The sequence below is a fragment of the Coenobita brevimanus genome, chromosome 100 (genome assembly GCF_032717465.1).
Source record: "Coenobita brevimanus isolate Jiangsu-jjx chromosome 100, ASM3271746v2, whole genome shotgun sequence".
NCBI classification, from domain to species: Eukaryota; Metazoa; Arthropoda; class Malacostraca; order Decapoda; family Coenobitidae; genus Coenobita; species Coenobita brevimanus.
In genome coordinates, this window is record NC_137053.1 from 33449164 (window position 1) to 33461627 (window position 12464).

General features: G+C 42.0%; 1 non-coding gene across 1 annotated transcript; it reads right to left on the reverse strand.

Annotated features, from left to right (window-relative positions):
* Positions 1-2114: 2114 nt before the first annotated feature.
* On the reverse strand, positions 2115-2233 carry LOC145414792 (5S ribosomal RNA). Its single transcript, XR_013899946.1, has one exon. It is a non-coding gene; the product is annotated as a 5S ribosomal RNA (ribosomal RNA).
* Between the last annotated feature and the right edge of the window lie 10231 nt (positions 2234-12464).

Below are 12464 nucleotides of genomic sequence, written 5' to 3' on the forward strand. Positions count from 1 at the left end.
TATAATGAGCTCAGTCTCTGCATTATTGCCACTTAGATCTGCTCTTCATTTTGTTCACATGTCTGTCCTCCCCTGTACAGTTATTATTGAGTGCTCAGGAAGTTTCCAACCATCTAGCAGCTGTGTAATTTGAGTATAAGTGTTGTTGCATTTTGTTCTTGTACTGTATAGCATAAGTTTAATTTGTAGGCCTAGTGAAGTTTTTGTAATTCGTGTGGGTTTCTTATTGTCAGCCATCATTAATAATAGTTTGTATCTGTAATAATTTATCTTGCATTAACTGAGCATTACCCAGTGTATTTTCATTTTATCAGGGCTGACTTAGATAAATTTACTCTTGCTAATTTCGTGTTAATAGAGGTTATTGCAGTTAACCATATATTTAACCTGTTTTTTTGCCATTACATTATCCTTATGAGTCCTGAATGTTTTGTTGTTAGTTTGAGCATTAAACTTTAACTTGTAATTTTACCTAACTCTTTTGTTTTGAACCTGGAACTTTGCGGGACAGTTTTCTCTGTTCCGTAACAATATATATATATATATAAATGAAGGAAATCGTTCAAAATATGAGAACAGCATGTCCAGGCAAAACCGACACTCAGCTCAATGGGGTAGATAATAGTTTGGTATATAAGTGGAATATGTTACTCTGAGAAGTAGCAGGCGCACCTTCAGTCGAGAGCTTAAGATATGTTGCGCCGAGAACTTGGCCGCAAGCAGTCGACGCAAAACCTCCCTCAATATGCCCCTTCCAAGCCTTGAGTAGTTATACGCCATACAGCCTCCATGACCTGGTTGAATGTGGGTTGAAATGACATTAAAGATAAACTAAGTAGACCACATATTACCTCTGCCTTGCTGACCTAATCATTTAATCGTACCTTCATAATGTATCACTGACAAAATTTTTGGTTGGAATCCGTCGATGGGGTTCAGGAGATATCCAGCCCACACCCATGTGACCTTTACCTTTGACCCCTTGACCTTATTGAAGTAATCAGTTCATCATCCTTTCATTCTGTATCACTGACTAGAATTCGGTTGAAATCAGTCGAGGGGTTCAGGAGATATTGGTCCCACACCCATATGGCCTTGACCTTTGACTCCTTGGCCTTGTTGACCTAACCAGTTCATCACCCTTCATGCTGTATCGCTGACAAAAGTTTATTGAAATCCGTTGTGGGGTTTAAGAGACATCGCGCCCACAGTGATAAACTAACTCCAATGATCTTGACCCTCGACCCCCTGACATTGCTGACCTAATTAGTTCATCGTCCTTCAGACTGTATCATTGACAAAAGTTTGGTCGAAATCCGTCAAGGGGTTCAAGAGATACCGTGACCTCAAGGATAAGCTAGGTCGACCCCATATGACTTTGATCTTTGACACCCTGACCTAGTTCATCTGTTAACGCCATCATCTTCTCATAGTGCGTCACTGAGAAATATTTGGCGGAAATCCGTCCATGGGTTCAGGAGATATTGAGCCCACAAAAGTGTTACCGATGCACGGACCCACGCACGAACAGACAGACTAATCACTTAATGCCTTCTCCACTACAGGTGGGCGGAGGCATAATAAGCTGGACAGCCGCATGGTAGAGAGCAACTGAATATATACCTTAGTCAAGCCGTGAATTCATTCTTTCCTACGATACTCAACGATATTATGTTTTTCTTTCGCCCTTCCTAAAACATCTCCATTTTAAGCTATGACGATTTCTCTTATTATTTTTTGCCAGTTTTGATTCAAGGCTTTGATGGGTAGGAGGAGCCTACATCTTTTCCATCCATTTCTTTTTCTATTAGACTGGGCACACATTGACAGGAGGTGTATAACGTTGCATGAACTGGCCAACTCCAGCTATCCTTTTTTGTTTTTTGCTCGCTTGCTTCTTTGTGTGTGTGAGAGAGAGAGAGAGAGAGAAAATCTATCCATCTATATACTGTATATATATATATATATATATATACCGTATATATATATTTCATTCATTCATTGCCAGACGCCATGTATCCCAAAGGGGGTGGCCAAAGGCTTAGAGTTAATTGTTTTACAGGGAGGGGCACTAATCATCCACCAACCCCACTTGACACGTAGGGAGAACGTTATGCCAACAGCATCTGGTGTTCCCAGGCGGTCACCCATCCAAGTACTAACCAGACCCAACGTTGCTTAACTTCGCTGATCGGACGGGAAGCGGTGTACTCAACGTGGTATGGCCGTTATATATACATATATACGTACATATCTCTCTATACTATCTATCTATATCTATCTATCTATCTATATACACAAGTCGTAAGGCGGCGATGGCCAGCTCTAAGTGGGCCATTGCGGGTCAGCCTGTACACAAAAAAGAGGATCCTTATCTGACTAGAGTCTAAAAATACCATCTCTCGCCTCTCTTTGGACACAAACTAAGCCACCCAGACAACAGAAATAACTCGATACTTGCATAAACACATTAAACGTCCAAAAATGTGAGAAAATTTCATAATAATCTTTTCTATGAATCCTCCCAAATTATGTACTGACTTTGTTCTTAGTACACATATGTAGTCATTTCAAACCACTTCAGCACAGTTGAAATTTATTTTTCTTTTTCTTTTTTAGTGAAAATATGGATATATCTTAGTGTGATTTTTTTTTTTTCGTTCCTCTGCTTATTTTTCAGTTTGCGAATTTATTTTGCGCTTCATTGTGAAGCACAGGATGGGATTAGGAAGCTAAAAACTGCATTGCCAGGTGCGCCAGACGTTTCTCTTCAATTTGGTAAGAAAAAAAAAAAAATGATATTTGAAATTTGAAAAAGTGGTGCCGTGGGTGGCCACTGGGTCCCAGCAATTTCCAGGCCCACGACCTCAGAGGAGCTAAGCAGGCCGCTGCTAGGCAACTGCTCGTTGCCTAGCAACCAAAACTTTGTGGACACAACGAGGTCATAGGTTGGTCATTGTGTCCAGGTTTGGTCAGAATCAGTTAATTCTCAAAGATAGAAGTGCTTGCTACAGATAAACAAGAGTGCTAGGGACGCTGAGGCCAATCTTCGCAAGTTGCCCCTCAAAAACTAGAGGAGAGAGCAGAAAAATGGATGGAACACTTCCCATAGGGAATGAACTCAAGATACGCCTAAAGAAGACAGAGCTTTCTGCTCTGTCTTCTTTAGGCGTATCTACAGCTCAAAACATGAAAAGTACGAAATAAGCGGTTTTTCGGTCGTTGCTAGGCAACGAGTAGTTGCCTACCAACCAAAATCTTGCAGACACAACTAAGTCATAGGCTGGTCACTGTGCCCAGGTTTGGTCGGAGTCGGTTAATTCAGAAGGGTAGAAGTGCCTGCCACAATTAAACAAGAATACGAGACTACAAGACACACAGAAAGAAAACAAGATGAACAGTAAGGGCAGCATGGAGCTGGCCAATACACACACACACACACACACACACACACACACACATATATATATATATATATATATATATATATATATATATATATATATATATATATATAGAGAGAGAGAGAGAGAGAGAGAGAGAGAGAGAGAGAGAGAGAGAGAGAGAGAGAGAACTGGTGATATAAGAAAAGGAAAAATGGGATTATATAGCAATTCAATTTTGCAGGTAGCGGAGCCGTAACTTTCATGTAATGTTTAATAAATAGCTAACTCAAAGGTTGAGGGGCTCTCAGAGATGTTCCACCTGTTTCTTAAATTATTCTCTCCGACAAGGAGAGCATGTCTTCTCCCCTATTTGTTTGTTTATTTGTTTGTCTATTAGCAGGATTACTCAAAACCTATGAGAGAGATTTGAACCAAATTTGGTGGGTAGATAGGCCATGTCCCAGTAAACAATCGATTAATATTTGGGTCCGATCCGGATAGTATTACAGATCTGGGATCCGGTAAACACGTTTTGCGAAACCCTAATCAGTGATGAGAAAACATAACCCATTATGAACAGTGTTTGGAAATTACGTTGCCCTTGTTGAAGAGATGCGCTCCAATGAGTGCCCCTCTGGTTATGATCTAAGATTCTAAGATATTCATACTCTATAATAATACTCCTACCATACCTATTGTTGTTGTTTTTGGTGTTGTTGATCAACCCCACTCTGTCTGACTGGGTAGATCCATCAGACACAAGCAAACAACCGACCCTGCAGGGTGGTCATGTACAGTGAACTGATGTTCCCTTGGGACTGACAGCACCTCGCCATAGCGAGACACGGGGAAAAGTGTGGAGGTTTGGTCCCTGGATGGACGCCCGCATCTGCATCTCTCCACCCAGTTAGCAGGGACACCATAGCAGACTCCGCATCACCCCGCTATTTAGTTAGATGGTTACCATCCAGCTTTGTGAATGGTTTCCTGAGATACAGGAAACCATTAGACCTGTCACTAAGTGTGGAGCCACCTGAAGTGGAAAGAGTAATACGTAATACATAAAAACAGACAGGCGAGAAAGGGAGAAGTAGGAGAGAGGACAGAAAAAGAATGATAAAGGTGAGGGAGAAGTAAGCATCGCTACATCAAGTGAGTGGATAATGGTCGCCACTACCTACCAACCTTTAATTAGGTTAATAAAACCCGCAACTAAATATCAGGCTTTCACACTTTCCTTCCTCCTTCACAAAAGCTACTAATCGCGCCTCCACAGTGCCCCGCAATCCTACCGCTATTCTTCACATATCGACGAGTCTCGTCCTTTGTGTCTGCGTTGCCAGGTGTTCAGTGGCTCGTGCAAAAACATGGGGAGACTTGATCTATCTACACCAGTGTGGGCTCCAATGGGGAGACATTATCTAAATACACTAGTGTGGGCTCCCATGTTTTTTTAATGAGTAACTGTACACTGTACAGTTCACTAAGGGCAACAATAATGAAAATGGAAGTAGATATGCAAGTAAAACGTCTTAGAGACAGACAGACAATTGAAGTTGAACAGCGATATGCTCCTGATGTGACTGTGCTGGAATGTGTCACAAGTACATTGAGATGGTTTGGATATTTGAAGAAAAATGGAAAATGAGAACTTGACTAGGAGTGAATGTGAGTTAGATGGAGGGAGACAGTAGGGGGAAGGGATGGAGGCTGGGGTGTAGGGATGGGGTGGAGAAGACTGTATATGAGGGTGATGTGAATTGGAAGAAGGGCAACCTGATGATGGAGGCAATTTGTTTGTGGCAACTCCCTCCGAGGTTGAGAGATCTGCCTTAGGTGAAATGACAAATATACCACTTTGTAATTGTTTCTGTTTATTTTCCCAGTTTCGGAAAACAGACGAAAGTTGAAAGTTACTTTAATTGTTGCTGGTTTAATCCGGTTATTTCAGAACTAAGAAAATTAAACATCAAAATTACTTTCACTGCAAACAGGAGAATTCGCGCCGAGTGGAAAATCTGCCAGACACCACCAGAAACTATGTCTCATTATCGTTTCGGCGATCTAAGGGGGTCTCACCTCAGTGTTATTTTTCTGATCAATATTTACGATATTGGTCAAGCAAATACCATTTAAAAATGTGAATCACTCTTACTCGTGCCATTTCACCCTAAATATCGCCGAAAAAATAGTATATCTGTCTATTCTATATCCCTAGGCTGCACACACACCACAAAGCCAGTCAGGAGACAGGACGTGTGTGCTGGGCAATCCCCAGGTCCTGTCCTCCCCACTTACTGTTTTTTAATCAGCCCATACACCACTGACCGGGCTAATGTATGGCCCGGCCTGCACTATATATGCAGGGAATCTTTCAACGAACGAACCTAGGCTGCTTCCCCCAAGGAAAGGGAGGTAGCCGAGACAGGACGACACACTCCCAACTTACGCATCCACTCAAACACATTCATTCGCATCTTAGCCCCAAAGGGGAGAAGGGACAGATCCTCTCCGCACCACACCGCACGAGGGTCAACTGTCCAGTGCAATCAGTGACATCCACAGCAGGGCCCGACAGCAGAACTGGTTTACTCTTGCCACATCATAGTAGACCCATTCCCTTGCCCGCACCTAACCTGATTAGCTGATCAGACCAAATGCGGGACAATATCCCCTCAGGGCTGCGTCATCATTTATTCATTTACAGTTTCTCTCCATTCATTTCTGTCATGCACAGCCACTGTTCCTTGCTCAACAGACATCCCTCTCGCACCCAACGCTGCGCAACAGACATCCCTCTCGCACACAACGCTCTCTTTACGCTGTCCATCCATCCTATTCATGGTCTCCCTCTCAGCCTTACACCTGTCACATCAGATCTAGTTATCATTATCACCAATCGGTCATTATCCATTCTCTCCATATGCCCAAACCATCGCAACACCCTCTGCTCAACTCGATCAGCCATCTCCCAAACAACTCAAGTTCTTCACACTTCATTATTTCTTACTCGATCCATACGCGTCACTCCACACATACTCCTCAGACACTTCATCTCCATTACATTCAAATTTTTCCTCTCTGCTACATAATCCATGTTTCAACCACATATGATGCAGTCGGTACCACAACACCCTCGTACAGCCTTTTCTTTACATCCATTCTCAGTGAACATCTGAACACTTTTTTCATTCCTCCCAGCACCATTCCTACGTCACTCATTCTAAACTTCACTTCTGCATCTATTATTCCATCCACAGCAACATGTGACTCTAAATACTTAAAACACTCTACCTCCTCAAGCAACTCACCATTCAAAACTATATTCATCCCCCTACCATCTACCAACCTCGTACACTTCATCACTTTACTCTTATTCTCATTTACTTTCAATTTCCTCCTTTCACACACCCTTCCAAACTCCTCAACCAACTGTCTCAATCTCTACTCTAAATCAGCCACCAGTGCAGTATCATCTGCAAACAGCAGCTGCTTCAGATTTCACTCTCTACCATCAACATTCACCAGACTCAGACCTCCACCCAAAACTCATGCATTCACCTTCCTTACAACACCATCCATATAAATATTAAACAGCCAAGGCGACATCACACATCCCTGTCGCAGCCCCACTCTCACGGGAAACCAATCACTCACAGCATTTCCCACTCATACACACGCTCTACTATTTACATAAAAACTTTTCACCCCTTTTAGTAACCTACCATCAAGTCCATACAATCTTAAAACAGTCCACAAAGCCTCCCTATCAATTTTATCATATGCATTCTCTAAATCCATGAATCCCCAAAACACATCCTTGCCTTTCGCTAAATACTTTTCACACACCTGTCTCACAGCAAACACCTGATCCACGCATCCCCTCCCTCTCCTAAAGCCACACTACTCGTCACCAATCACTACCTCTGTACTCTCTCTAACTCTCTTAATTAACACTCTATCATACACCTTACCTACAACACTCAACAGACTTATACTCCTAAAGCTAGTACATTCATACTTATCACCTTTGCCTTTATACACAAGCACTTGCCCAGTCAATTGGCACCATACCTTTCACAAAGCACACATTCAGCAATCTTACTAACCAGTCAACAATAATCGCTCCACCACCTTTCAGTCATTCCACAGTACACCCATCCATACCTGCAGCTTTCCCTGTTTTCATCTCCTTTACTGTCGCCTGCACTTCCTCCTTCGTGATCAAAGAATCATTCAACTCTCCCAACACATTTATTCCTTGCATCCTTCCATCTGCCACAATCTCAGCCACCTTTTCCTCCTCTACATTTAACTATCTTTCAAAATACTCTGCCCATCTCTTCCTTACTGCATACATCTCAATTAACATTCTTCCATCCTCTGCTTTTACTCGTTCTTCCTTCCCAGACTATCCCTTTCGTACCCTTTTCACCTCCTTCCAATACATTTTCTTATTGTGTTGAAAATTCTCAGTCATCAGCCTACCCCACCTCTCATCTGCTGCCACTTTGACATCACACACAGCCCTTCTCGCCCTATTCCTCTTTTCTTTATACCTCTCATATGACACCTCATCCTTCCTATGCAGCCACACTTCATATGCACGTCTCTTCTCAGCCACAGCCATACTTCACTTCCTTTTCTTACACCACCACCCACTCGTCTCACACCACACACCTCTTCCGCATGCCCCACCACAGCACTCTTAAACAACTGCCATTCCTCCTCCACACTGCCATTTTCCTGATCTTTTACTGCGTTCCACTCATCTTTCAATTTCTCCTGATACTCTATCATTTTCTTTCTTTTATCCAGCTCACTCACTTTCAAAACCTCCCTGCCACACCTAACCCTCCTAGCTCTCACCCATCTCTTACCTATACTTAACTTTCCCTCCACCAGGTAGTGGTCAGATATACCTCCACCCTCCCCTCTCAGAACTCTCACATCCAACAATCTTCCTATTATATTCCTGGACACAACCACATAGTCCATCAATGCTTTATCCACAACCATTCCACCCTCCTGTCTCACCCATGTATACTTATAAACATCTTTCTTCTCAAACAGGGTATTTCCAATCACCATCTCTCGCTCAACGCACATCCCTATCATTCGTCCTCCATTTTCATTTCTTCCAGGCACACCATGCATACCAACTACACCTTCAACTGCTACATTTCCCACTCTAGCATGCAGATCTCCCATCATTACCACATTCACATTCGCTCCAAAACTCTGCAGACACTCATCAACATCATTCCAGAAAGACTCCCTCTCTTCCTCATCCCTTTCACTACCAGGCCCATATGCACTCACAAACACCCGCAACTCACGTTCAAATTTCGCTTTCACCCACATCAATCTCGATGACACTTCCATTAAATCACACTGCTGTACTTCCGGACCCACTAACAAGGCCACACCTTCTCTTGCCCTTCCTCTATCAACACCTGACAATCTTCCATTCACACTTCCAAACATAGATTCACCCTTCCCTTTCATCTTCGTTTCACTCAAAGCTAACACATCCAAGTTTCTTCTCACAAACATTCTCCCAATCTCCTCCCTTTTAGCCTCAATCGTACTACATACACGCACATTCATAGACCCAATCTTCAGGGTACGGGGATAACTCAGTCCCTCATCCCTTTCTCTGGCCTGTCTCTTTTTAGGAACTAAAAAACAGAGGAGGAGGGCCCTAGTCCCCTCACCCCACCCCATTTAGTCGCCTTTTACGACGCGCAGGGAATACGGTGGCAATATTCTTCCCTAAGAAGGTTAGGACAATATCTGCCAATAAGACTGTTTTTGGACTGTAAGAAGCAAAAAAGGCATATGAATATTGACATGTGTATAGTTTAATATACAGGGTGTAACGCGACGTATGACAAAAACTTACATCAATGATCTATCATGTAATTTTGAGTATATTTTGTTCAATAGACATATGCTCTCTGCGATCCCAGTTCAGTACCCAGCATTCGGCTGTTTTGTGTAAAAGCTTCGTCTCTTGCGTGTGCCATTAGGTGAGAGCTTCGCAGGGCGACGGGAGACGAGTATTATTAGCTTATACTGTACTGTACATGAAAATCCCATATCCTATCTGTACACACGAGTTTTAAGAAGAAACTTTACGTAGTCTATTGATTCTTTAACGTCAAGGCATGCATTCATGCAATTCTTTTGCACAAATCCACCGTAATTAAGGATCAGATTCAAATTTTATGGCTTGCAAGGGAGTAGGGAGGGAGGGAGGAGAGGCTGGTGTGTTGTGCCAGTTATGTAATATTTGATTTGTAGGATGTAGCTACCAGCATTATCATAACACCCACAGCTCATTCAGTGAAAGAACATTACTGTATTGAGTGACTAGCATCATTTTAAGTCAGGAGTAATATTATTATTCATTACAATTTTTCTGATGCAAGTAAAAGTGGCACCATTTTCTTCATATGATGTTGACGTGAGAACAGTGATACAGGCTTGCCAATGTAACGACTATGCAGCTAGACCTATTTATTGCTTCTACTTGCGGCACTAACGTCCGGCAACATAATATCTAGCTACATTCTGGATATTTTTACCATTTTTAGGTGATATTCTAGAGATTTTATCCGGTTTTCTAGCGATGTTTTGCAGTGTTTATTATCTAGCGACATTCTAGCAAGTTTTCAGGACTAGACTAGCGAGATTGATGAGAAGGACTTGGCAACCCTGCGTCCACTGTCATTTGAACGGGAACATTTGCAGGGGAGGCACACTTCAAATACTGTTCTCCGCGTTCTGTTGTTCACCGGGTTCAGCTTCACATGTTCATAAAACAGCATGCCACGTACGTACAGCAATGAAGAATATGCAGACACCGTGTATTTTTAACGGGTTCTGCGATGATAATGCCAGTGCTGCAGAGAGGAACACAGGTGGAGATACCAAATGGCGCCACGTTTACTTGCAGCAGAAAAACTGATAAATAAATTTCTTCCTGACATAAAGTGAGGCTAATCTCCCTTTAGAATTACGTTTTTTCACTGAATGACCTGTGGGTGTTATGATAATGCTGGTAGCTACATCCTACAAACCAAATATTACATAACTGGCAACAACACTCCAGCCTGTCCTCCCTCCCTCCCTACTCCCTTGCAAGCCATAAAATTTGAATCTGATCCTTAATTACGGTGGATTTGTGCAAAAGAATTGCATGAATGCATGCCTTGACGTTAAAGAATCAATAGACTACGTAAAGTTTCTTCCTAAAACTCGTGTGTACAGATAGGATATGGGATTTTCATGTACAGTACAGTATAAGCTAATAATACTCGTCTCCCGTCGCCCTGCGAAGCTCTCACCCAATGGCACACGCAAGAGACGAAGCTTTTACACAAAACAGCCGAATGCTGGGTACTGAACTGGGATCGCAGAGAGCATATGTCTATAGAACAAAATATACTCAAAATTACATGATAGATCATTGGTGCAAGTTTTTGTCATACGTCGCGTTACACCCTGTATATTAGCCTCTAAAATGTTATGGTGTATCGAAGCCTAGCGCTGCCAGACGTACGAAACAAGCAGCTGATGAAGCTTTAAAATTAGCATCAGAGCAAACATCTCTAATTTATCGTATCAAAAAAAAAAAAAAAAAAATACTCATTTTAGTATCACGCTTGAATCGAAATCTGCCGTTCACTGCAAAGTGAAGAAACTTCGTCACTTCATTCAAAGGTAAAACTCACATTATGTTGGAAATTACACACACACACACACACACACACACACACATATATATATATATATATATATATATATATATATATATATATATATATATATATGAAAGCCCTTAAACGTAATGCTACTAGTCATTCTGAAGTTTATTCGCGTCACATACAAAGAAAACAAAAAGCATCATTTGCAAATGACGCAACATATATTCAATTCACACCAAGTAGGGAAATGTTATGTCATTTCCAGGGACAAAAAATAATGGCATCATATGTGTACATTCAATCCCTTATCTCTCTTTCTAATGGTAAGGAAATGGAAAAACTGTAATTCATAATTCAACAAAACTTACGGTCCAAGAATCAGAAGAACAATTCGTGTGCACCTCTTCCCCCCACACACAAGCTCCTGATCAATTCATTGTTGCATATAAGATTTGTGCGGGGAAGAGGGAGGATAAGGAAAGGAGTTTGCAAAATAGTTTGTGACTCTTAGGCCAGAAAACGTACCTGGGCACCTGCCAGCGATGATCGTCCTCAGCTGACCTACCTGTGGGAGAGAAAATGTTATTGAGAGACAGTTCATGGCAGCTGAGGAAGTGAGTGAAGAACAATGAATGATTTCCTGATACTGCTGTTGACAAAAAAAAAAAAAAAAAAAAGCTACTACTATGGTACTGCAACAACAACAGCAACAACAACACTAGAGGTCTCCCAAGGGGGAAATCACACCAGCCACGAGCCGATACATATCTAGCGTGGCTCGGAATATGACCTTGACCTTGACCTACTTTCACCAATTTCGAATTCATAAGAGATTTTCATGCTTACTACACACCTGTAAAATTTTTGATGATATCTTGAGCGGCTGCGAAGTTATCGTGGTTGCAGACATACAGACCTTGACCTACTTTCAACACACAGACCTTGACCTACTTTCACCAATTTCGAACTCGAAGGAGATTTTCATCCCTACTACACACTTGTAAAAGTTTGTGATGATATCTTGAGCGGTTGCTAAGTTGTGCTAACCTACACAAAGACAGACGGACAATCTGACAAATTGAAAACAATACCAGTGTTGCTATCGCGGCTGGTAAACATACAGGTACACTGCAGTTACTACTACTACTACTGCTGCTGCTGCTACTACTATTAACAATAACAAAAATAAAAATACAACTACTAGTACTACTAAAACTACTAACACTACTACTACTACTACTACTACAGTTAATAACAATAATCCAGCCATTCATCCATCATCCAATCCTATGCCGTCCCATAAGGAGCGTAGGAGCCCGGGGCTAGGCCAGTTGGTCCTGACATATAAGATGAATGTGACCAGCCT